Consider the following 27,100-nt stretch of genomic DNA (forward strand, 5'->3'; position numbering starts at 1 on the left):
GTCTCAAAGTATAGTCTTGCACCCATGCATCAGAATCATCTAGAGAGCTTGTTTCAAGTACACATCCCTGGGCCCCAGAGGAGATCTCTGACTCAGAATCTTAGGGAGGTGATGTTCCCAAATGTTCTGATAGAAGCTAAATTTGGAAAACCATAGGCTTGGCAGCTTCTCTAAGTATAGTCACTTTTTTCCCCCTAGCCTTGAGTAGGCTATAAATTGGGGATGCAGTTAACCATCTGTGTTGAAGCCCTCCACCCTCGTTCCAGACCCCAGGCTGTCAGTTGTTGGCTGGAGGGCCATCATGTAATGGGACTGATCCTTAATTACCATCTACCATTGTGTGGCCTATGGGATAGTTCCCCTTTGGAGGCTATAGTGGGTCTTCTCTCAGCAAGAGTTCCCAAACCTGGCTGCTCATGAGATTCTCTGGGATCTCAACATACTTGAGTCCCAAATGCCCTACAGGGCTCTGATTCAGTTGGTCAGAGGTGGGACTAGAGCATCTATTTCTTAACCAGCTTCCCGGGAATTCTAAGGCAGTAGTCTGGGATGTCATTTGGATTCTAGACTGTTGACAGGAAGAAATATCATTCACTGGGGCAGGGGAACCAGGCTGTTGGAAGCTGACCCGTGTGATTTGGTACTGTCCTAGTGTCTTTTAACATTGTACCGGGAGTCTGCTGCCTGAACCCATTGTGTCCCCTTCTCTCCCTTCTTGGGATGCCTGAAACTGAAGCTGATACAGAACTGTCTTTGAGAAAATAGACATTTCTTCAGTCTCTCCCAACTGAGATATTTCAGCTCCTAGAAAATAGACATTTCCTGACATGGAATTTGATCCATTATGGGAAGGAGGACTTTAAAGACTAGGCAATCTCTTGCTTGTATAGACAGGTAGCTTCCTGCCCACTGCTTAAGCCAGTGCATTTATATGTTTGTTGGCACTTAATGTACCTGATCAGGTGGATCAAGATCAAAGAAATGTAAAACAGGTGTTATGAATCACTGTCAGGTGGAGTGAAACAGATGAACTTCTGAAATAGTTCTGATGTTATAGTTCTGAAATAATAATGCAAGTGAGGGAGAAAATAGGATTTGATTTGCAAAGGTTCATTTCAACTACAGAGTAGCCATCACAGTGACTGTTTTGCAACACTAATGTGGTCATTGATTCAAGCTCATTGTCAACAGATGTCAAAACCATTGGATTAAAAAAGATTGTTGGGGTACAAGATGTTCACAGGGACTCAAAGAATCCCTCCACAAATTACTTATTTGAATCCTGAGTGTATAGTCAGGCAAGTCCAGATTGTAAGATATTTTATAAGACAACTGCCTGGACCCTTCAAAAATGTCAATGCTCTGAAAGGTAAAAGGGCTGGGACTCGCCTAGATCAAAGAAAACATGACCATTTAAAGGTACTTACATGATCATTTAAATGTCCAGTCCTCAACTGGAACCTGGATTGAAAAAAAAGGTTATTTTTAAAGCAATTAGAAAAAATACAGACTGTATATTAGATAATAGTACTGTGCAACTATGAAATTCCTTTGGTGTGATATGGTATTATGTTCTGGTATTATATTATGATAGTGTCCCTGTTCCTAGGAGATAGGAGCTGAATTATTTATGAACAAATAACATGATGTCTGCAGCTTAACTTTTGAATGACTTGGCAAAACAAAGTGGGCTAGAGGAGAGAGAGAGAGAAAAGAAAGCAGATGTGGCAAAATGTTAATAACCGGTGACTCTCGGTGAAGAAAGTATGGAGGTGAAGGATATATTGTACTCTCCTTCTAACTTTCCTAGGGAATTGGAAACTTTGAAAATAAAATGTCGTGGCTGTTTCTTGAGTGTGCATTGACTGGTGTTGCTCCACAGTATCGTCTGCTCCGACAGGCCCTTTTGTGGAATCTGCAGTGTGACAGCTGTGGGTGTTGTCTGCAAGTCACTTCGGGCGTTTCACAGCAGCGACAGGATGACTTCACTCTCCAAAGTATAATACCTGATTTTCTGATTTCCAGATTTTCGTAATATGATGGTATTCTTGAATAATAGCTAAAACAAATCTACCTTAGCTTTTTCTTGAAACATAGCAGGAAGTAGTAATTATTTAAATAATGGGGAAATGATGAAGAAAAGTATATGGCAACTGATGTAAGAGAGAAGACCGTGGCCACGAGCGGAAATAGTAAGGACAGAGCTAAAATTCAATAGTATGTTCTGTGTGCCAGGCACTATTGTAAGTGCTCAGTCAATGTGCAGTAAAACCCTGTGAGTTAGGCACTGTGTGATACCAGCTTTTCAGCTGCGGAAAGCAAGACAACACGGAGAGGGGAAGTAGATTGTTCAATATCACATACCTGGTAAGTCCAAGGGAAAGTCTGAACCCAGGCGTTGTAGTTCTTACCGCCACTCTCTTAACCATGATAGCTTAATTGATGTTTGGGCTGCGCAAGTCTCAGGCTGGACAATGAGATTTGAGTCGTCCACATAGATGACTGCACTTGTACACGTAGTCTCTGAACTCCAACATGCCTTGCTTGGGCATTCTAGAACATTTGGAAAATAGAGGAGGGCCAAAGCCATTTGTAATGTTATCCAAGTCCTCTTAAACACATACTTTCATCTTTTAATTTTTAATTCATGAAAATATGTATATAAAAAGTGCAGCTTGCTGAGAGTTCATACCCCACGTAACCAGCACCCAAACCAAGAAACTTCCCTTGTGCCTCCTCTCAGTCATCTTTTCCTTTTTCTTTCCTTCTTTCTTCCTCTCTTCCCTTCCCTCCCTCCCTAGCTCCCTCCTTTCCATCCTTCCTGTTTTATTGCATAGTACAGGCTCTCAGCTCCACGTGCCTGAGCTTGTTGGTAAGTTAGGTAGGTAGCTATAGACAAGGTAGCCCCCATTTCTGCTTCTTTCCCTGGCACGCTTCACCATCTGGCACATTTCGCCATCTGGCATATTACTACTAGATCAAGGGGGACAGCATAGTATGATGATACAAGCATGGGCCTTGGGCCCAGACTGCCTGCATTTTATTTCAGCTCTGCCAATTATTGCCTCCTGACCTTGTGCAACATAACCCATTTGCTCATCTATAAAACAGAAATAATAATAGTAACTATGCATGAAGTTATTGAGATGATGAAATGAGTTAATACACTCAAAGCACTTAGAATAGTGCCTCTCTCTCTCTCTCTCTCTCTCTCTCTCTCTCTCTATATATATATATATATATATATATAAAACCTCCAATTATTATTATTCAGTCTTCAAAAACTTTATATGAATAAAGAAGGTGGGTACCTTGATCTTTTTTTGTTTTTTTTCAATGTTAATAAAGACCCCATTTTACAGGAAAACCCTGGTTGTCCCATTGCCTGTTTCTGCATCAGATGCCTGCCTCAGCTGATATGATAACATTTTTGGTGCCATTATCCTTCTCCCACACAGAAAATCAATAATAGTGATACATATAAAATCACCTCATTTTATATGTATCACACTGTAAAACAAAAAAGCAAATTCAGTTCAACTGTGGCTCCTTGATTTATATAGTTGGCAGTGCCTGTAAAGTCTTAAGCAAATCAAATCCTATTCTAAATGCACTAGAGCCCATGTACTTTAGTAGACCCTTGTAAGTAAATCCTTCTTTATAAGGTGAAAAATCTTTTTATAGTTTTCTCGGAGCAGGGCACACTTTCCTGATGCTGCAGAGAACCTCCCTTGTGACATGCAGGCATTGCTCTGCCCTGACTGGTTCCACTGTGCAAGGATCACACATATGCTGTTACACAGAACATGTATTTTATGTCTGATGTGTACATAGATAGACCCACACGTGTACCTAGCAGCATAGTTCTGTGTGATGGTCTTGCCTCACTTGGCTGCCCACCTTAAGCTCAGTGACTTACACGAAGCACCCTGCCCATTTGCATGTGAGAACATGTTGAGCAGTATCTAGTATGTGGAGTGCTTAGACCTGCTTTTCCAGGTCTGAACAGCATCCACAGCATTGCCCTCCAGACTTAGAAACAGCATTAGGGCAGTGGGAGGGCAAAGGAAAGAGACAAGACTCTAGGGGGTGTGATAGGGAGTGGTGGTGCTCTCACCCTGCTGTGGGGCTGCGTGGGGCTGTCTCTGAAGCTTGGTCTGAAGAATGACTTAGATGGGTTCCATAACTTAGCCCCGACCTGCTAGAGGGCAGTCATCTTCTGGTTGGTTTGCTCAGAGATGGGAAGCTGAGCTATAGAGAAAAGGAAGTAGAAATGTGAGCAGCCTGGGAAAGAAGAGTATCCAGAGAAGGTGAAGAAGTCAAGGTGTAGGGGTGGGGGCAGGTCAGTGTTTAGTTTAGTCTGGATGGTTCTAATCATAAGCAGATGACAAAGCCCAACACAAACTACCTGAAATAAGAACAGACTTTATCGGCTTAAGTTACTGGGGTGTCCAGGGCTTCAGGCATGGATTGACCTATATGTTCGAAAAGTGTCCTCAGGGCTGCTACTTGTGTGTTGGTTTTGTGCTGTAGACTGACTCTGCCCACATGCCAGGAAAGATGAGCACCACCAGCCAGAGTATCCAGTTCTCCCAGTTTGTACCTGGCAGGCAGAAGGCTTTTTTCTTCCAACATCTCTCCATCAGTCCTAGGGAAGGACTCAGATTAGTTCTGTCTAGGTAAATGGGTTCCCCCAGTTGAGGGTGGTCCAGATGGGAGCATCAGGATTTATGTTTAAAGGCTTCCCCGCTCCTCACTTCCAACTACATGGAGTGGGAGAGAAGTCCTCTAGAGCACAGGGTCGAAAGCACCAGAGAAAACATGCAGGTCTCGCCCTTGGCTGGCAAAGTCAGCTGCTCTCACAGGGCTTTAGGGGCATCTAGGACCTCAGACCTGTGTGCAGTTAATGGAAGTTAGGTCATTAGAGGATTCAGATGGAGCGGGCACCTTTTGTTCTTGCTATCTGTTGGGATGGTTTTGACTACAAGTAATAGAACGCCATGACTAAAATGGCCTAACAATAGTACTGTTATCTTACATAGTAAGTCATCTGGAGGTGGGGAGTTCCAGAGTTGGTTATCATCTGTTCAACAGCACTGTTAAAGACCTGAGTTCTTTCTAACTTCCTGCTCTGTCTTCTTCAGTGCTTTGGATTGTCTTTTTAAACTGGGATTCCCTGATGTTCTAGAGAGAGCTGCTGGAATCCCTACCTTCCTGGATTCACACTTGACAGAGTCTACTAGCAGCAAAAAAGACACTTCTGTCCTGTGTCTCTTTTCAGGACCAATCAAAACCTTCACAGAACTGCACTCATTGCATCTCATTGGCTAGAGTGAGTGAAAGTCACTCAGTCATGTCCGACTCTTTGCAACCGCATGGACTATACAGTCCATGGAGTTCTCTAGGCCACAATACTGGAATGGGTAGCCTTTCCCTTCTCCAGGGGATTTTCCCAACCCAGGGATCAAATCCAGGTCTCCTACATTGCAGGTGGATTCTTTACCAGCTGAGCCATGAGGGAAGCCCAAGAATAGTGGAGTGGGTAGCCTATCTCTTCTCCAGCAGATCTTCCCGACCCAGGAATTGAACCTTGGTCTCCCGCATTGCAGGCAGATTTTTTACCAACTGAGCTATCAGGCAAGCCCCTCATTGGCCAGAATTGTCAGGAAAGTGAGACAGCCCTGTTGACTTACTGATCAATATCCACCTTCTGGGGCCGAAAGTCATGGCCAAGGAAAGGCAGAGGAGGAAAATTGGGGTTCTCTCAGTAAGAAGATGAGTGGCCAGCAGATGGGCAAATGAGTTTTCTGTCCCCGTACCCAAGCGGTACCTGGGGTCAGAGGATCCTTGCATATTGATCAGGATGCCGGGCCAATATAAAAGTGTCATGTGGAAAGAGAATGTGACAGGGTGGCTGCTGTTGTTTCACCTGCTGCACAGATTTAGAACAAAATCCAGTCACCATCATGAGCCGTAAAGTTCTGCAGCAACTTCACCAGTAGACACTTCAACTTCTTTCCCTCTTACTTTACAGCCAGTTTCTCTTACTTCCCCATCCCTTTTTATTTTTGTGATCAGCTCATTCTTCTCAGATTGCCAGTGACTGCCCCCCCCCCCCAACTCTGGGTTTCATTAGAAACCATTCCCCAACTCAGCGGGGCTTGATTTCTGAGCTGCGCTTTGGAATTCTGCTGGAGAGGCTGTCTGCTCTCAGTTCTGCCATTGGTAGACCTTAACCACAAATTCCAAGGCAATTTCACTTGAGTTTTAGGAGAAACATGGCCCTCCAACCTTGTAAGTGACACTGGAAATTCAAGGGGCTTTGCTTGCTGCTGTTTAATGGCAACCTCATGACATGGGCTAAGTTGGCTCACTTTGTGATTCAGGCCCAAGCAGGGAGATGGGGGTGGGGGTGGGTGGCATCGACTGAGTATCCTGAGTTCTGTGGTATGGACAGACTAATACCAACAAGAGATTTTTTTTTAATTTTACATTTTTTTCCTTTTCCCATTTATTAAAGAAATACTTACTCATTGTAAACCTGAAACATAGAAATATGTGACAGAGTGAAGTCCTTCATAATTCATTCCCCTACTGAGAAAACATTGGTGTTCTATTTTTTAATTTTCTTTTTTTCTGTGATAATTTCTTTTTTTTTTTTTTAATTTTCGAATTGGAGGAAAATTGCTTTACAATGTTGTGTTGGTTTCTGTCATGCAACAATGCAGACCAGCCATAATTATATTAATACATATATCACCTCTGATTTTCTTTTCAATGCATGTATCTAGAAAGAATTGTCGTTACTTTATAAAAATAGACCATGTTTTTCATACTGTTTTTCAACTTGCTTTTTTTTTAACTTAATATATTCTGGATATCTTTCCATGTCAGTATATTTTTTCTAACTGTATACTTTTAAAAATTATCTAGATACACCATACTTTAACCACATCCCTAGTGTTGAACATTTGGGTGATTTCTAGTTTTTCCCTACCACAAACTTGCAGTGTGCATCCTTGTCTATGTGTGTCTTTGTACTCTTGCCTAAGTATTTCTGTGGGATAAATTCCTAGAAGTTGGATTGCTAGGTTAAGAGAAATGAACATTTTATATGGTAACAGCCATTGCAGATGAATGATTATATTAAGAATACTCTTGTGATCATCCATAAATGTATAATTGTTTTCAACAAACAACAGAATGATTGTTATATAAAATTACTTTCACAGCAACAAAGTACTCTTCTGAGTCCTTGAGAATGGTCCCCTTCCTTAGTTACTTGGCCTGAGGAGGCTTTTTAATACATGTTAAACGGCATGCATTTGGGGTTAGGAAACGTGCAAGCTCTTATGTGGTTCTTACACAGTTTAGATTTAGCCCAGGAACCCATCCATCATGCTTCCTGTCTCTGAAGCTGGAAGTGGTGAGGGACACAGTCTGCTGCCTGAAGTCAGAGACTTTTCCAGGTATTGACAGTGGATCAAGTTTTACTAAAGAATCCCAGTGAATTATGGAATTTTCTCAAGTTTTGCTACCTCCTACCTTTCCTAAAGTTAAAAATACTCATGGAGTTAAAGTCTTTTCCTGTTGGGGTCTTTTTTTTTTTTTTCCTAATAGTTTAAGTAAATAAAACAATAACTATTGAGCACCAAGCTATCCTAGGCACTTGCATTCTCTTATTTAACCTCTGCAGTAGGTGGCTTGATGAGGAAGATACGGATATTGCCACTTTTCACATAAGGAAATGGGCTCAGAAGGGCGGTGGGCTTTGGAGAATTTCCTGCAGCTTGTGAGTGGCAGGAGCTAGTCTCCAGGACCACCCTTTCGAGCACTGGTTTGCATACTCTGGCCTCTGAGCCTCCAAGGATCCATTTTAAGTGACTAGAGGACTTGGGAGAAAGAAGCACTTTTTCTTTGGTTGTGTTTTTTATTGAAGTACCTGCTCCATGCCAAGGATGCTGTCAGATGCTGGGTAAGCTGTGTGGAACAGACAGCTAGGATCCCTTCCCTCAGGCAGTGGAGAGAGACACCGAAAACACCGGCCAGTAAGTACTGGATTTCATCAGATGGCAGAACAGGAAAACTCAGGGTGCCCCAGGAGAATAAGGTGGCAGACTCCCTTTAGGTTGTGGAGTCAGGCAAGGACAGGACTGAAGGCAAAGAATGAGGAGAAGAAGTTTTTTGGCAGAGGAACCTGCATGTGTAGGCCTTGGAGGAGAGAAAGAGGTTGAGGAATACGAGGAACTGAAGGGAGGGAGAGGAGGGGGCTAAGGAAAAGCTGGAGGCTTGGCAGGCTTGGAAAAGTGCTGGGTTTTGTACTTGCACTTGGACTCAAAGTCACAATCAAGAGTCTGGTTTTGATTCTAAGGGCAGTGGAGAGCTACAAAAGCATTTCGATGAAGAAGGGGAAATGACCAGTTTGGGGAGTGAAAACACTTTTTAAAAAAGGAATTAAGATGCGTTTGAAACTGAGGTGTTCTGAGGTGTCCTGTCTGCATTATTAGAATGGCTCTTCCATAGGAGGTGCTGGGGCCACTGCAGTCCTTGGAGCACAGCGTCAGAGTCATGGCTGCTTCCCAGTCCAGCCGTTCTAACCCTGGGGACCGTCCTGCAGTCTAATCCTGCCCCCAGCCAACCTCTGCTAAGGCTCTCCAGCCTTGGGAGGGGAACCCCTCTTCTCTGTAAGGGATTATCAGCAGTCTTTGCCTCCTGTGCCCACAGGGCTTTCTTTCCAGATCCAAGAATTGGACCGGGCCTTGCTTCCTCATCCCTGCTCTGCAGGTGAGTGAAAGAATTCAGGAAGATTGAGTGAGGTGCTTAGAGCCTGTCCCCAGGTGTGAGATGTTGCTAGGCTGCAGTTCAGTTTCTCATCAGCCGCTTACCTGGCTGGCTTCTCTCTAAATATCCCAAGTGTATTCAATCTTAATATCTTTGCCTCAAGTAAAGTTTTCTGAAAGGAGATGCTCCATCATTACCAATGAGAGCTGTCGAGTTCTCTCGTTTCCTGGTTCCATTGCCCTAGTAAGTTAACTGAAGCCAAATGGAGCTGCCTGGTTATATTAATATCATTTTTCTTCCTCATACTCTTTTTGATTTTCCTGACGTTTTCTTTCCCTCAGTCTGATTTATCCTCTTTTCTGGTTGCTATGGATCTGTAAAATATTTTCCCTTTCATCTGTTAGTAATACTGACCAACTATAAGGCAAAACAATTCCTGGTTTCTCTGCACTTTCCCAAGATCTTAAGATTAGTGATTGAAAGATTGTGTTTCTACTCCACTGAAATAAAACAGTCAACCCCTCAGAAATGATCTTATGGCCTAAAATTTAAGTGGTTTGCATGTAAATTGTAATTTATTCTGTATTTAAATTTAAGTGTTTTTAGGGAAGACTTAAATCCTAGAAACAAAAGTTGGCAACATATAGCCTGCATGTCGAATCCTGATGGACATCTGACTTTGTACATAAAATTTAACCGGAACACAGACATACCCATTACATATTATCTACGGCTTCTTTCGTGCTGCAGCAGAAGAGCTGTGTAGTTGTGACAGGGACTGTATGGCCCTCAAAGCCTAAAATATTTGATATCTGGCCGTTCCCTGAAAAAGTCTGCCAACCTCTGTCTGAGAGTGTTTTCCACTGCTGAATAACCACCCAAGCGGAATGGTGGCCATCCTTATATCTCTGTGATAGATCCAGAGGTGCTGGGAAGCACCTCATTTTAGCTGGGGCCTGTGCCTCTGCCCAACACAGAGGGATCACAGTACCAAGTTTGTTGGGGGAGGAGGAATTTGAAGCAAACTCCTTTCTCTTCTGTGGGTCATATCTTAGTCGGAGAACTGCGTGAAATGAGCTTCTTTTCAGAAAGGAATTCTTTGATACAGCCTTAAGCTAGGATATTCACCCTCAGATTAGCGCTCTCTTCTGTGGCCCCCCCGTGGGTCCTAATCCGTTGGCTCTTCCAGCAGAATGTGGCTCCTTTGTCTCTAGCACCTGCATTTCAGGAGTGCTCCCTGAAGGGGGCAGTGAAGGCCTCTGGCAAGCAGAACAGAACAGCTGGTACATTAGGAGGAGACCCAACACCTCCACAGTAGGTAGAGCCCTGTGATAACTTGAAATGGCTCATAATTGAGTGTTGAGTGAAAGGACTGGAGGACAGCCCAGGTAGGGGCAGGAGCTCAAGAGGCAGGCTGCCAGTACGGCCGTATGGGACCTGCAACACCTGGGGTCAAAGCTGAACATCGCCGAGACTTGGTTACTTAATCTGTGAAATGAGGTAATCAGGATATCTATAATATGGGCTTCCCTGGTAGCTCAATTGGTAAAGAACCCGCCTGCAACACAGGAGACCCCAATTCAATTCCTGCATCGGGAGGATCCGCTGGAGAAGAGGTAGGCTACCCACTCCAGTATTCTTGGGCTTCCCTGGTGGCTCAGCTGGTAAAGAATCCGTCTGCAATGTGGGACACTTGGGTTCGATCCCTGGGTTGGGAAGATCCTTTGGAGAAGGGAAAGGCTACCCACTCCAGTATTCTGGCCTGAAGAATTCCATGGACTGTATAGTCCATGGGGTTGCAAAGAGTCGGATACGACTTGAGCCACTTTCACTTTCACTTTATAATATAGTCAGTGTCCCTGGTACAGCACATGGAAACAATTGATATTATTTATGTGGTCATTTAAGAGGCATATTGAAAAAAAAAAAGCATATTGGAGGGGGTTAAAAAGGTTATAAGCTTAAAAGAACAAAAATGGTGCACCTTACAACTCTACAGAGTTGGGTCCTAATCCTGTGAATATATACACATCTACAAAGATGCCTGGAAGAGATGCATGAAGATACTCACAGAGGCCATCCTAAGGTGATAGGGTTATGAGTTATTGACATTTTCCTTTTGGTACCTTCCACTGTGATAGAATTTTCTGCACAGAGCATGGATTTTATTATCAGAATAGAAAAACTGAAAGGACACCTGTGACTGAGTTTCTCAAAGAACTTCCCAGGGGACAGGATGGTGAGCCCCGAGAAGCAGTCCCAGGCCAGTGTTACAGGACCAGTCACCACCTCAGGGTGTGCCCCTGCGGTGGTTACTGGAACAGCTTTGAATGCCATGCAACGATGGACCAGTGCAAGGGGTTCTGCTTTCTTGCCCGGTCTTTTCATAGCTCTTGCAGTGGGAAAAAGCAACTTGTAAGCCAGACTCAGTTCTGCTCTGGTCTCTCTAGCATTGGGTCTCCTCAGCCAGGCCTGTCTTCTTGCTTTTCAGAGCAGACATGGTGACAGGCTTGTTGTTTGGTTTCTCTCCAGGACTCAGAGGCCAGGCAACTGGCCTGCTCTTCCCCACGGAGCTCTGATGAGGTTCCAGCAGCATTTCTGACCCCTCACAGAGCCCTTCTCCAGGAATATGACAGTTGAAACTAGAACCAGAGGATGAAAAGAGAAAGGATCTGGAATGCTTTTCAAGAGGGGCTGCAGTATGCCCAGGCCATACTGGGTGGTTGTATCATGCTGTCACGGGGCCTCCAAAGTAGCCGCTACTTTGAGTAGCCATCCGCGGCCTTGTCTGGCTTGGCCCAGCGGACGCTGAAGCCTTGGGCACTGCACTGGCATGGGTTGGGTGTCTCTGGGACAGGCTGCAACCCTGTCTGTGCTTTCCTGATCCCTGGGCCCAGTTCTAACAGTCCCTCTTCAGATTTGAAAATTTAGGAAGAATAGGACACTTTATCAACTTCCTGGGCCAACTAGGCATGTCTGGCTCCCCACCTGGACTGGCCAGCCTGGTGATCTGAACTTGAGAAGCCTTAGTCCTGTGCCTCTGTGTACTGGGCCACTTAGATCACATGTACATTGTGATCCATCTTGGCTGATGCACTTTTATTCCACCAAACAAAAATAGCTTTATTATTTTTCCTGTTAAAAAATGTTTTTTTTTTAATCCCAAGTAATATGGAAAATGCAAAAAAAACAAGTCACAGAACAATGGGTAGAGTGGCCTTGCATTTTTACTTTAAAAAAATAAGAAAAAATGCAAATTTGATTATATATGCTTAGAAGAAAATCTGGAAGAGTACAAGTCAAATATGAACAGTGGTAAGTATATAATTGGAAGTAAAAAATAAACATTATCTACATCCCAGCACCTGAGGCAGCTACTCTTAATATTTGCTTACTGTCCTTCTAGAGATGTCTCTACACATAAAATATGTAATTTTACTAACAATGCTATATGTGTCAGCATGCTTTCTCCACCAGCATTATGGCATAGTCTTTCTAGCTAAGTAAGTAGAGTTCAGGAGCAGTGTTTATAATGGTTGTATGGTGCCCCACTGTATGATAGTGAAAGAAAAATGTGTTGTTTTCCTCTACTCCTCTACTTCCTTATGTGATGTGTGGGTTTTTTCACACCAAGTAATTCTCCAGTTTTCTGCAGACATCAATTAGGTGTCCTGCAATTCTGTTCAGTTCTGACTTTTTTTTTTTTAAATTTTTAAAGGTATGACTGGTTTTATTTAATGTTTCATGAATTTGGGAGCATCCCCCCGGTAAATAGAAGTGTGCTCCCAGTTCTGACACTGTTTACCTGGAGTTAGCATTAAATCCCACAAGTAAGGGCGCGGTCCCAGAAGATTGCTTCCACCTCAGACATTAGCCCCAGGTTGTCAACTGTCCTTCTGACCAACCTGGAGTTCCCATGACCCCCTCTTAGGGTTTGATAACTTGCTAGAACAGCTCATAGAATTCAGATTACTGGTTCATCGTTACAGGATACAACTTAGTTGCAGCATTATTTATGATAGCCAAGACATGGAAGCAACCTGAGGGTCCATCACTAGATGAATGGATGAAGAAGGTGTGGTATATATATTCCACTTTAAATGTATATATATAAATATATATATAATATATATAATTATATTATTCACCCATAAAAAATGAAGACATTCTACTATTTGCAATAACATGGGTGAACCTTGAAGATACTATGGTAAGTGAAATAAATCAGATAGAGAAAGAGCCACTACTCATATATCTCACTTATATATGGAACTGACCTCCTCTCCCGACAAAAAACACTCATAGATATAGAGAATAGATTAATAGTTGCCAGAAGCAGGGGAGTAGAGAGTTGGGGAAATGGATGTAGGTGGTCAAAAGATACAAGCTTCCAATTATAAAATAAATGTTGTGGGGATATAATGTACAACATGGTTAACATAGTTAATAATACTGTAGTGTATATTTGAAAATTGCTGAGAATGTATCTTAAAAGTTCTCATCACAAGAATACTGTGTTTGGTGAGGAATGTTAACGTTAACTAGACTTATGGTGATCCTTTTGTAATATATACACATATTGCACCATTATGTTTTATACCTGAACCGAATATAATGTTATATGTCAATTATATCTTAATAAAAAGAAAGAAAAAAGGCTACTACTCAGCAACAACCAGGTGGGAGAGATGCATGGGTCATGGCTTGCGGGAAGGGGTACAGAACTTCCCTACCTTCTTCAGGCGTGCCTTGCTCCCAGCACTTGTACATGGTCACCCACCCATAAGGTCTCTGAATCTCATACTTTAGGGATCTTTATCAAGGCTTTATCGCATAAACAAGACCATTTATTAACTCAAGTGTCCAGAGCCTCTCCCCTCCCAGAGGAGAGGGGGTGGGGACGAGGCTGAACATTCCAAGCTTCTAATCAAGACTTGGTCCTTTCAGAGACCAGCCCCCACCCTGCGGCCATCCCAGAGCTCAGCAAGAGTCTCCCATTAGAACAAAAGATGCTCCTCTCAGTCAGGAAATTTCAAGAGATTTAGGAGTGATACATCAAAAACTGGGGTCAAAGATCAAGAAGAAAGGATGCTTCTAGGACCTTTATCACCTGAGAAATGACAAAGGTTTTAAGAGCTCGAAAAGAGAGCCAGGGAGAAAACCAAAATATATGTTTCTTATATAGCAGCATCACAAATAGTAAGATAACTGCCAGTATAAACAGACCCTTCTTGATGAACTTTCAGTTTCCAGGTTTCCCCCACTTTAGATAATACTCTAAGGAACATTTTTATGTTTATCTTGGAGACTGTGTTCAGTTATTTCGGAATAAATTTCTTTTTTTGGCATAGGTAAGTGTTGTTTTTTTTTTTTTTTTCTGACTAATGTACGTATTCCTCTGGTGTTTGCCATGGAAAAGACCCACCTAATCTTTAGGCTATGAGGAAATCATTCAATCATATGGAACTCACTGAAGTGTTCTTTGGGTTTTTTAAACCTTGCATGTTTAGCTTCTGTGGTGACTCTGACCTCACCTCCTTCTCTGTGGGTTTTTCCTTATACATGCTTCTAGAGGCAGGATAGAGGAGTGTATCAGATCCAGCATCGTCAGCAGCACAGATTTTTTTTGAACAAGTGAAATGAGAAGATAAAATAAAGGAGCTTTTTCAGAGTTGGTAAAATGGCTGCTTTTGCTGGAACTCATGTCTAGGCTAGTTTTGCCTGAGCTGCCCACTACTTGGAACTAGTTCTTCCAAACACCAAAGATCTCCAGAGGGGCTTGTTGGGAATTTCAGAGTTCCTTCAAGTCCTGTCCTGGAGGAATTTGGACTTGTGCTCTGGAAAGGATAATGTTGATAGTAGGAGAGTTCAAGGTCTTTATGCTGCTGACACATTTGGATGTTGATTCTTGATACTGAGGAATCTGATTATTTCCTGCTGGTCTTGGAGGGTCTCCTGGGGAGGTAACGGGTGGCTGCAGCTCTCCCTGGGGTCACAAAAGCTGGTAGTGGACACAGTGGAGTGTTCATCCATGTGAACCCTGGCTGGAGGCAGACATCTTGGGTCCTTGGCACCCAGAAGAAATTTCTAGAGTGGAATTTCTGGGACACAGATGTGCACATTTTGTGGTTTGGTACATGTGCACGGCTGTCCTCCATGAAGATGATTCCATAAGGCTGGGTGGCCCCTGGCCATCACTACCTTGTGTCCGCTCGTCTGTAGTTATGGCCAGTTGGCAGCCCAGGCACTGAGGAAGCACTTTGTAGCTTCCGTAGTCCACAAAGTGAGCCACAGGAGTCTTCCCATTTTTAGTAACTTCAAGGCTGCCTTGATTCTAAGGTTAAAAGAGTTCTGTGACATTAGGGCCTGTAAGCTAAGCCAACTCCATGGCTCTCAGAAAGCCCAGCTAAATGCACTTCCAAGCTTACCCTCATGACTTAGTCCCTGTTCCACCAGGAAGAAATGTCCTGACAAGGAGTCTGGTACCAAGCTGTTACCACTCATAATTTGCCGCCTTTGCTAATAACCAGATCACACAAAATTGGTTATCCCCAACCTCCTTCCTGTATCTGAGGGGTAGGGAACTTTGGAAGTGCTTGGGCAGACACATGAATAGCTGAAGGTCTGGTCTTTTTACCTGTACCCAGAACTAAGTTTCTGTTTCATGTTCCATCTCCAATATGGTAGAACTTCCTGGGTGCCGCATGCTTCAGGGGACATCGACAGCTTGGTGTACCCAAAGAGTAGTGGTTCTCAGACTGACAGAAGTTCTCTAAACTGTGGTTTGTGAGGAATGGCTTTAAAAGTGAGGAAATTGGAACCATTTTACTTTGAAGAAGAGAAGACTTGGGGATGAGGTGTGGAGAATGGTGAACTATGACCCCCACAGGTGTTTTAAAAATATCTGAGGTCTTGCCATATGGAAGAGGGATTTGACTTTTCTTTGTTATCCAGAGAGGATTAGAAAGCTGTTGACTATTCTTTAAGATGTGGAAGCATCGATAGGCCTCAGGAGGCAGTAGACCTTCCATCTTTGAAGTTGTCCTAGTCAAGTCTGGCTTTAAGTAGAGAGGCTTTAAGTGCTGCATGTGGGGTTCGTTATCTGGGGGCTCAAACCACTAAACCCAAAGGCCACTTAGGACATGCTTGTTTCCTCCTAATCCAGCTTCCAGCCAGTTCTGCTGTGCTCTGGTCTGGCTTCCTGCAAACAGCCTGCCTCCTCCCACTTCTTCATGCTTTTGTCCCAGGCCCTCCTTGGTCTGACACTGCCAGGCAATCTCTGAGAACACCCATAAGTACTGTAGCTGTGTTTGTTGATATAAGCGAAGGAAGAGGGGGCCTCATTTCCTGAGGTCGGAATTAGAATCCTGGCTCCCTGAGGAAGTTGTCTGCTCTGCCACAGGGGATGGACTCTGAGGGTCTCACCTCCCACTATGCCCTTCCACCTTCATTCTTTTTCTTGTCAACAGTGGCTGTGTTTTTCAGTGGTAGAATCTCTCAAATGTGTAGAAAGTGAAAGTGAAGTCAGTCAGTCGTGTCCAACCCTTTGTGACCCGATGGACTGTAGCCTATCAGGCTCCTCCGTCCATGGGTTTTTCCAGGCAAGAATAATGGAGTGGGTTGCCATTTCCTTCTCCAGGAGATCTTCCTGACCCAGTGATTGAACCTTGGTCTCCCACATTGTAGGCAGACGCTTTACCATCTGAGCCACCAGGGAAGGTGGCTCAGATGTGTAACAGTTCCTTAATTTGTACCATACTTTCATCTCAAGACAATTTTTACTTATGTTAATTGTTTTATTTGGTTGTAAAAGCTGCCCTGTAAGGTAGACCATATCATGTTTTGATACATAAGGAAAGGGATGCAGAGAAGCTAAGTGACTTCTTTAAGGTTGCACAACAAAGGAAAATGTATCAGAAAATAAAGTATGATTACACGGAGACTCCTCACTTGATGCCCTGTTTTTGCCTTGGACACGAGGGTAAACAAAATACATTTGGGCCAACTCTTTGTCCCCATGATTTTGTAGAGGAAAACTGATGAATGCTGAGTGTTGCTTGAACCTTACGCTGTGGTGGCCAGTGACAAAGCCAAGAGAAGTCAGTGTTTTATTAATTTATCTTTTTTTGGGTTGCTGGAGATGAGGCCCGCCAGAAAGCTCTCTGGCTTAAAAGTTGATGTTTCAAGCAAATGGCCCATAAACACATGAAAAGAAAGATGTTCACCTCATAATAAGAAAAATACAAGTTAAAGTTAAACTACCCTGAGGTACCCCTTCCCACTTGTCAGATTGGCAGAAATCCACATTGGATCACCTAACCTGTTGCCAGATTGTGAGGAAACAGGCACTTTCAGGCATTCATGGTGGGTTGCAAAGTGGTGCTCTCTTGGTGAAAGAGAACATATCACTGTCTAGAAAAATGGTTATCTACTTACCTTTGCTATCGCAGTTTCACTTCTAAGAATCTGAGACATATATGCAAAAACAGGAAAAGATATTTACAAATGGCTACTAATTAAAGCATTTTTTTTACATGTTTGAAACATTACATATTTGTCATAACTAGTGCAGGCATCTTCCCACAGCAGTAGTGGGTGGGTCCATGGGAAGACCAGGAAATTTGTGCATGCTTTGTTATGCCTCTGCTTCTGTTGGCTGCTGTCCCCTGGGCCAGTGTAAGTTCCCTGGCCAAGCCTAGGGTCAGAGAATGAAGGGTCTACCAAGTTATAGATAAAATCCATATGTTAATTGGGACTACCAATGCAGTCAGTTTACCGTAGGGTAAAGTACAGGTATTTGTAATTCATATAGCATGGTTTATAGATTTATGATCTTGGTTATGTAAGTAGAATACACTGTGTTAGCGAGATGTCTCTTAAAATGTATAAATCCAACCATTTCAGATATTTCAATATATATTAACATTATATATATATAATGTTTAAGAATATGTATGCTCATCATTCTATCTGTGCAATGAAAGATTTGGTGGTAATAATGATAACACTCTTGAGGATAATCAGTGGAACTGCCTCATGCAGAAGGCCAGGGCAGTGGCCTCAGAGTTGTTACTCAGAATGGCAGGCAAATGTGTCAAAGCAAAGAAGTTTTTTTTTTCACATAGCCTAAAAAGTTGTTGAATATTCAGGGATATAGAATCAAATATATGGTAATGTTGTGACCAAAATAAAACTACAGCCGTTGCAATCGTAAAAAAAAAAGAAAGAAATGTAGAGAAAACTATGTATAGTAAGTTATTTATATAAGAAAACATGTTTTTCTTTATATGTTTTAAGTGGAAGGATAAACCGTTTTATTTTTAAAATGATGATCTATGAGAAAAGGAACAGAATGGAGAGAACAGGAAGCCAGATTTCTCTAAATAGACGTTATTTTTAGGTTTTTGACTTTGGAGTGATGTAAATTTTATTTAATTACAAAGCAAACAAACAAAAAAGCCTATAATATTACCAAAATACTCCTCATAAAATAGAATGTGATTGATCTATATTTCACATTGTATAAATTTGGTAGTTTATAACCAAATGTATTATTTGATCCTCATTTAATTCAGTTCGGTTGAGTCACTCAGTTGTGTCTGACTCTTTGCAACCCCATGGACTGCAGCACACCAGGCTTCCATGTCCATCACCAACTCCTGGAGCTTGCTCAAACGCGTGTCCATTGAGTTGGTGATGCCATCAAACCATATCATCCTCTGTCATCCCCTTTTCCTCCTGCCTTCGATCTTTCCTAGCATCAGGGTCTTTCCCAGTGAGTCACTTCTTTGCATCAGATGGCCCAAGTATTGGAGCTTCAGCTTCAACATCAGTTCTTCCAATGCATATTCAGGACTGATTTCCTTCAGGATTGACTAGTTTGATTTCCTTCAGGATTGACTGGTTTGATCTCCTTGCTGTTGGTCCTCATTATACTCTACAAAAGCATTGAGGAAATTTGAGTAAGAAAGTGTAATAATACAGTGAAGATTTCTAGATGAGAAGATTGTCTTGTTTGCTTTGTTTAAAGATTGTTAATGCATATCAGTAATGGAGAAAACGACATTACTACCTAATATTGAAAAATAAAAGGTGTCTGTCTTCTGAAAAAAATTATAAAACAAAAACCAAATGAACATTTTTCCTGTCTTGGTTTTCTGTGCTATAAAACTGATTTTCACAAAGTTAGTGACTTAAAACAACACGTGTTTATTATTAGTTTCTTTGGGTCAATGGTCTAGACCCAGCTTTGACAGGTCCTCGGCTTAGGGTCTCACAAGGCTGATATGGAAATGGCTGCAGGCTGCATCCTTATTTGGAGGCTATCCTGGGGAGAGATTGCTTCCAAGTTCCCTCAGGTTGTTGGCAGAATTCCTTTCCTTATGGCTGTAGGATTCAACACAGCTTGCTTCTTCAAAGCCAGCAGTGCAGAGTCTCTGGTGTGTGTGTGTATCTCAACAGTCCTTTTTTATTTTTTAAGAGTTTTCACCTAATTCAGTCAAGTACATCAAAAATTATCTCCCCATAATTAACTCAGAATCATTTGGTTGAGCCTCATATCCATTAGGATGGCTACTGTTAAGAAAAAGAAAACACCAGAAAATAATGTGTTGACGAGGATGTGGAGAAATTGGAAACCTCATGCATCTCTGGTATGAATGTAAAATGGTGCAGCCAGTGTGGAAAATAGTACAGAGGTTTCTCGAAAAATTAAACATAGATTTACTGTATGGTTAAGTAATTCCACTTCCAGGTACATATCCAAAAGTATTGAAAAACAGAGTCTCCAAGAGTTAGTCGTACACCCATGTTCATAACAGCATTATTCACAAGAGCCAAAAAGTGGAAGCAACCCAGTGCCCATCAACAGAAGAATGGATGGATAAAATATAGTGTATACGTACAGTAGAAAATAAACAGCCTTAAAAAGAAAGGGAATTGTGACACTTTCTACAACATGAATGAACCTTGAGGACATTATTCTAAGTGAACTAAGCCTGTCACAAAAGGACAAATATTGGATGGTTCCATTTATATGTGGTACTTGGAGTAGTCAGCTTCACTGAGACAAAAAGTAGAATGGTAATTGCCAGAAGCAGGAGAGAGTGGAGAATTGGAAAGAGTTGTTTAATGGGTACAAAGTTTCAGTTTTGCAAGAAAAGAGTTTTGGAGATTGTTTGCACAACAAGGTGGATGTACATAATAATAATGAATTATTCACTTAGATTGTTCAGATGGTAAATTTTATTTTACGTGTATTTCAGTACAAGAAAGAATTTAAAAATCAAATGATTAGGGATCTTAATAATGTGTAAAATCCCTTCACTTTCATATTCTCTTGGAAGCCAGCATATTGCAGGTCTTGCCCACGCTCAAAGGGAGAGAATACAGGATATGAACACCAGGGGGAAGGAAGCGGTGGGGGCTTCCTTAAAGTTGGCCTAAAAATTCATTTGCTAAAAATTCAAAGCAAAATGTAGCAAATGAAATTCACAGCATATTCAACTAGAAAAAAGCCTGTGCAGCAACGAAGACCAAGCACAGCCATTAAAAAATCTTTTAAAAAGTCTTTGTTCATAGTAATACTTAAAAAGGTAAACAAACAAGGTCCTGCTGTATAGCACAGAAGTTATATTCAACACCTCTGATCTTGAATATATCAACGTCAATATATTTATGTGTTCAGTTCAGTTCAGTTCAGTCGCTCAGTCGTGTCCGACTCTTTGCGACCCCATGAATTGCAGCATGCCAGGCCTCCCTGTCCATTACCAACTCCCGGAGTTGACTCAAACTCACGCCCATTGAGTCGGTGATGCCATCCAGCCATCTCATCCTCTGTCGTCCCCTCCTCCTCCTGCCCCCAATCCCTCCCAGCATCAGGGTCTTTTCCAATGAGTCAACTCTTCGCATAGGTGGCCAATATTTATGTGTGTGTATATCAGTATATTCTATATATATACATATATGTATAACTGAATCAGCTTGCTGTACAGCAGAAATTAACATAACATTGTAAATCAACCAACTTCAGTAAAATAGATTCTTAAGAAAAGGCAATCAAACCACAAGAACCTCATTTGATCATCTTTTTAGAAGACATGACCATTTGTCATTCTGAAAACTAGCAAATAAAGGAAAAGAGCCACACATTTGATCTGCCTTTCCTGTAAAAATTACCTCAAGGTAACTTTAGAGATGATTTCCAGCTAAAAAAGCTATGAAATATTAGATCTAGCTAGTGTCATTACTGTCTGCTAACATCACAATCTAGCTCTAACCTTTGGTATCTACAAGAAACATCAAGGGACAAGGCAGCATGCTGAATGACACCATGGGGATGTAAAATCCAGACTGGGAAATTCTACTGGACAAAAAACCTGTTTCCTTCAACAAGGAGAAAAAAAGAAAAAAACTTTGAGATTAGGAGGCTTAAAAAGTAAACCGTCTAATGGGTTAGGTCCCTGGGTTGGGAAAATCCTCTGCAGGAGGGCATGGCAACTCACTCCAGTATTCTTGCCTGGAGAATCCTCATGGACAGAGGAACCTGGTAGGCTACAGTCCATAGGGTCACAAAGAGTCAGACACGACTGAGTGACTAAGCCCAGCACATCTAAATACACTGTATGGTCCTTTTTTGAATAGTAATATGATCAAACCAACTGTCAAAGACATTTATGGAAGATCAATTTGAACAATAACTTTGATATTTGATAATCTGAAACTACTGTCAAATTTTTTAGGTTTGATGCCTGTAATTGTGGTTATGCATTTAAAAGTGTCCTTACCGTTTAGAGATCAAAACTAAGATATCCATGGGTGAATTGATACAATATCTGAGATTTACTTCAAAGTAATCATATGAGGTTAGGGTAGAAGCTGGGGGAGTGGTTATAGATGATTTAGAACTGCCCATGAGAGTTGATAATTGTTATAGCTAAGTGATATTTGGGAATTTATTGTATTATTTTTTCTACTTTGGTTGAAAATTCACCTTGACAAGTTGTTTGGTTTGTTTCTAAGCCTAAGTTTCAGACCAGAAGTCGCAAAAAAAAATATATGTATATATTTTAATGTAGTTTGGAGAGATTTGAAGTACAAAGCTATACAGTGGGCTGGCCAAGTCTTAGCAGATTAAGTAAGAAAGAACTCCTTGAAAATTATGTTCTCTAATACTCAGGTCACTGCCGTACCGTAATGCTTTCCTTCCTCCTGTTTCAGTGTGGTTGGTGGTTGGGAGAACGGTTGAAGTTCACTGGTTTTGGTTTGATTGATTCATCAGTTTCCCCTGCCGCCTGACTGCGTCTAGTGACTCACTCAGGAATGACTTCTCCCTGAGAGTACTGGGGTGAAGCCTGAGCTCCACCCCAGGCCTGCCATTGAATGGTTCCACCTTGCTTGCATCTGAACTCATAGCTGGGATGAGGGCAGACATGTTTTCTGAAATGAGTATGGCACTTGAGAGAAGACTTGCTTTTCTCACCTATGTAACTTCTTACCTGGTTCCAGAAAGTTTCCCTCTTCATATTCATTGGAAACCACACACTTTTTGTACGTAAAGCCTGGGCAGAACCAGGTTCTTCCCTTAAAAGGAACTGGAGCCACATCCTGTCTTCACCATCCTCTTTGCTGAAGGAAAAACAGAGATGGTGGTTTTATCTGCACCTTCCTAGCCTGTGTGTGCCAACGGTACACCTCTCTCCATTCCCAAAGCAAGTGCAAAATGACAACAAAGCAAAAAGGTACCTTAGAGTGTCCCTCCAGGCTTCCAGACTTCTGCAAAGGAGCAAAATGCCCTTCCTCTGAAATTTAGGCAGAATGAGGGCTGTGCTAAAGTTCTTTGACTCAGATGCTCGGAGATACGAATGCAGCTTTGTTCCATAGTAAGAGTGCTTCTGCTCTGTTTATCCTAACAAGTGAGAACAGGAGGTATGTGTGGTCGTCTTCACCTGGACTTTTCAGGTTGTTGATCTATAGCTATGTCTACAGATCTTAGATTTTAGACCTTTTTTCTTTTTTTTTGAAGAGAACAGTTGCCTTTATTATTAAAATGATCAAATAGCAAATGTTGATTTTCAAAGTATCAGGAACAAAATCACTTAACAGATCTTGTCCGTGTCCCCAGAGATCTTGTATGTCAAAGAGCATGAAAACAGACTGTTAATAGAAATTTAAAATAATATCCTAAGGTTTTAGACATCTTAAGAGCAATGTTAACCCTGAGCTGTAAAGCAGTAAGAATGCTAGAAGTGCTAGTAAGAAACAGTGTACAGAAATAGGACTAAGAACAAAAGTTGCAAGGGAGAGAAAAGGGATTGTTTTTATGTAACTGACCATAACCACCAAGAGAAGAAGAAAAATAAGGTAACAGGAAAAGTTTGAAATCTGTGGCAACAGGACCAGCATCATCAGTCTGGTTAATTTAGAAGGTGGGGCATTTGTTTAAGAATTTAAAAGCTTAGACGGTGAAAGCGCCACTGGTGACATGTTAGATGTGAGCCAAGGGTGGCCCCCTAGCTTCCTGACTGGGCCAGATCTGTGTCACTGCCCACAGAGTTCCTCCGGCATGTCTGAGGTATCAAGGAGTTCTTTCTGATTTTATTTTTTTAAGTGTAGTAATAATATGTAAGTACATTTTGGGAGGCTAAAGATTCAGACTCTTATCAGATAAAGCCCTCCTTAACCACACAACCCAATCTCAGGCCCCTCCCTAAAAAGAGCCATTTATCTGTATGACCATCTAGATACTTTTTTTCCTATGTATTCACCTTCTTCTAGGTACCTAAAGAAATGAAATGGGTTTACTATTTTTTTTTCCTTTTTTTTTTCATTTATTTTTATTAGTTGAAGGCTAATTACTTTACAATATTGTAGTGGTTTTTGCCATACATTGACATGAATCAGCCATGGATTTACATGTGTTCCCCATCCCGATCCCCCCTCCCGCCTCCCTCCCCTTTTCCTTCTTTAATGTAAGTGAAATGGTACTGTTCTTCACAGATAGCTTTTTCAATTAACAGTATGTTTTGCGGATCTTTCCATGTCAATATGTGAAGATTTATCTATTTTTTTTCTTTTTTACTGTTGCCTATGATTTGGTAGCGTGTTTAGGCCATCGTTTAACCATTTTCTTAGTGATGCACATTCGGGCTGTTTCACTTTTTCCATAATCACAAACAAGGCACCAATGCTGCAAGCATCCTTGTTCATTCCTCCTTGGGCATGTGTTCTGCTCTAGGGTGGATGCTAAGAAGTAGAATGATTGAGTCACAGGGAATGTATCTTTATTAATAGTTTCTGCCACGTGGCCCTCCACAGTGACTATGCTAGTTTACATATTTGTTGTTTAGTCGCTAAGTCGTGCGCGACTCTCTTGTGACCCCATGGACTATAGCCCGCCAGTCTCCTCTGTCTATCGGATTTCCCAGGCAGGAATACTGGAGTGGGTTGCCACTTCCTTCTCTAGAGGACCTTTCTGGCCCAGGGATCGAACCTGCGTCTCCAGCATTGGCAGGAGGATTCTTTACCACTGAGCCACTGTGGAAGCATTAGCAACTAAATGGATTTTCCTGTGGATTTAAATACTAGTCTCTTTAGGAAAGAGGCAGAAGGAGTAGAAGCATGCACTTGATTTTAAAACTTTAAAACATCCCTTGGAAAAAAAAAAAAAAACAAAAAAAAACAAAACAAAAAAAAACATCCCTTGGCATTTTGAGGGGTTGAAATGTACGTAGGGGTTGCAAGTTTAAAATCTTTTTTGTTGGAGAAGGAAATGGCAACCCACTCCAGTATTCTTGCCTGGAAAAGTTCATGGACAGAGGAGCCTGGCGGACTGAAGTCCTTTGGATTACATGGCTGAGCATGTGTGCATGAGGGTGGAGGGAGATGGGTTGGTAGTAATAAAGTGGTAGAACTAAAAAAAAATAAAAATAATAAAATAAAATCTTTTTTGTTATTTTGGCTTTTGGAACAAAGGAGCTTGGAATCTGCTCTGCGTGTTGGTGGCGAGTCCTCTGTGCCAGTTCAGGAGAGTGAGAGGAGCACGGACAGGTTTTGCCCAGTTACTAGCCTCTGGGCAGAAGACTCCGCCTTTCCATACTGAAAGATGTCTGAACGCATGGAGCTGCTTTAATAGAGAAGTGAAAGCATCTGCCAGTTTAGGACTCAGGGCTCTCTGGAAGGCCCTGAATTCCTTACAGGAGTGCATGGCCATGGTGGGTGGAGGAACAGGATTTGACTAGTGACAGCTGCTGCCTGTGGCAGATGATCCCTACCAGCTCCCACTGCAGTCAAGGTCCTCGCCATCCACACGGGGAGAATGAAGGTGTCCCACTGGGACCCTGTGTGTATGGACATGGAGTGTCCGGGATCTGCTCTCGGCCTCTGAGATCATCCCCACTACCAGGTAGAGAGCCTGCCTTGAGACTCACTTTTGGGGGAGGACCCTGGGGGCCACTGGCAGCCTGCCAGCCCCCTCCTGTGCTAATTTTGCTGAGTTTCTCTGCTTGTGAAAGGGATCTTCTTTCCCCTGCACTGTTTGCCTTTGTATCTGCGTCTTTGAGGAAGGGGGAGGAAGGTGGAGAGCCAGAGGTTGTTGAGAAAATACATAGGGAAACAATTTGAGTCTCCTTGGACTGGCTCTCCAATCCTTGGCAATTCCTTTGATTCTGGACGAAACCTAGAAGGAATATCCTTTCCTTTCCCCTCAGTTTTGTAAGAACAAGCACGTCTCCTCTTGCTCTTCCTGACTTAATCAAGTGGTATGGCACGCCCACTTCCCCAGCCGTGTCTTGCAGCCACATTGAGCCAGATTAATGTCACACAGAACTAGTTGAAGGACTCTCTCTAACCAAACACTCAGATTCACTTTTCCAGTCTTGAGAAACTGCCTTCAGGACTTTTAAAAGGTGGGAGAGGGGGGTTGAATTCTTGCTTTCACCACTTGACCAGGTGGGAAAAGCTTGACACCATCCACCCGGCTATGAAGAACTTTGCCTGCTGGCCACGAAAGCCCGTTAACACACGTACAGGCAATCTGTCTCTCTCCCGCCTCCACACATTGTTTGTTTGTTTTGTGGTTATTTCCTTCTTTCTTAAAGAAAGAATCCTGTCTCGGCCTTTCTTTGGAGGAGTGTGATTTGAAGCGCTGCAGCGGGGTGATTGTGCAATCCGGCTCCTGGAATCTCCTTCCTACAGCCTGCTGTGCATGTATACTCAGAAGGGCAGGGGTGCCAGATTCTGTTGTTCTGTACCAATCGGCGCTTCTAAACTCACGTCCCCCTCATACTGTCTCCTTCCAGCACTCAAGTGTTAAAGGGGAATTACCCGGGACATAGTCATTTTTTTGCTCCTATGTGATACCCATGGTCTCACCACTGCTGCAGGGGTCCGAACAGAACACAGCTCTGGCTTGGAGCTGGGGAGTCCGGGCAGGCGGGCAGAGAAGTGTCCACTCATGACTTTGTTTGGCTCCTCGGAGGAAGGAGAGTTGCCGTTGACAGGAAAAGGTGAGCGCTGATCTTTCCCAGCAAGAAGAAGGTCTGTTCCCTTCCTTCGGGCGGTGCTTTCAGATGGAGGTAGAGGAGGCCGGCGGAGGCTCTGGGTCTGAGGGTGCTAGGACAGTGAGGGCAGTGCGCTCTGGCTGATGCCTGGGGCGCCCTCTCCCCAAAATGAGCACAGCATCTCACAGGTGTGTTAAGGGCTCCAGAAATGTAATCTGTGGCAGTGGCATCAAGCTGTCCTACACCCTATGACCTCAGAAAATGTTGGAGGCTCCTCATTTCTAGAAATCTACCATGACACAAATAGATGAGGCAATTACAACCCCACCCCTTTCCCTACAGCTTGGCTTAGAACAGGCAAGGAGAAAGCACCAGGGCTTAGAAATTAGGACAGGATTACATGGAGATCCAGCCAGGGCAGTGGGCAGACTAAGTGGCTTCAGTTAGGAGTATCTGGGCTGGCCAGAGGCCGACAGGGCTGACTTTGAACTTCACCCCCTCCACCACCTCAGCTAGGCCTGGGTTGTTCAGCAAAACCTCCAGGCTCTCTCCTCCTCCTGCTGGGGCATCTGGAGGCTGCTAGGGCCTGTGCAGACTTGTGTTTCTGCCCATTTAATGTATTGCAGTCCATGGGCCTTCAGTTGACTTGAAGGGGCTCTCTTCCAACTTCAGAGGAGGCCTTCTCTGGGCCCAGCTCCAGCAGCCCGCAGTGGGCCTTCTCAGAAAGGAGAGGAGGTGAGGCCATTGCCAGATTCTCCCCACCCGGAATGTTGGTTTGATCCTGGGACTTTCTGAGACAGGGAGGCCACCTGACCTTCCCG

General features: G+C 42.8%; 1 protein-coding gene across 3 annotated transcripts in view; it reads left to right on the plus strand.

Moving 5' to 3' along the window:
• The window catches only part of SUFU (SUFU negative regulator of hedgehog signaling), a 106,744-nt gene that overhangs the window by 33,981 nt on the left and 45,663 nt on the right, over positions 1 to 27,100 (plus strand). The window lies entirely within an intron of this gene.

This window comes from Muntiacus reevesi, chromosome 2, assembly GCF_963930625.1.
Source record: "Muntiacus reevesi chromosome 2, mMunRee1.1, whole genome shotgun sequence".
Lineage (NCBI taxonomy): Eukaryota > Metazoa > Chordata > Mammalia > Artiodactyla > Cervidae > Muntiacus > Muntiacus reevesi.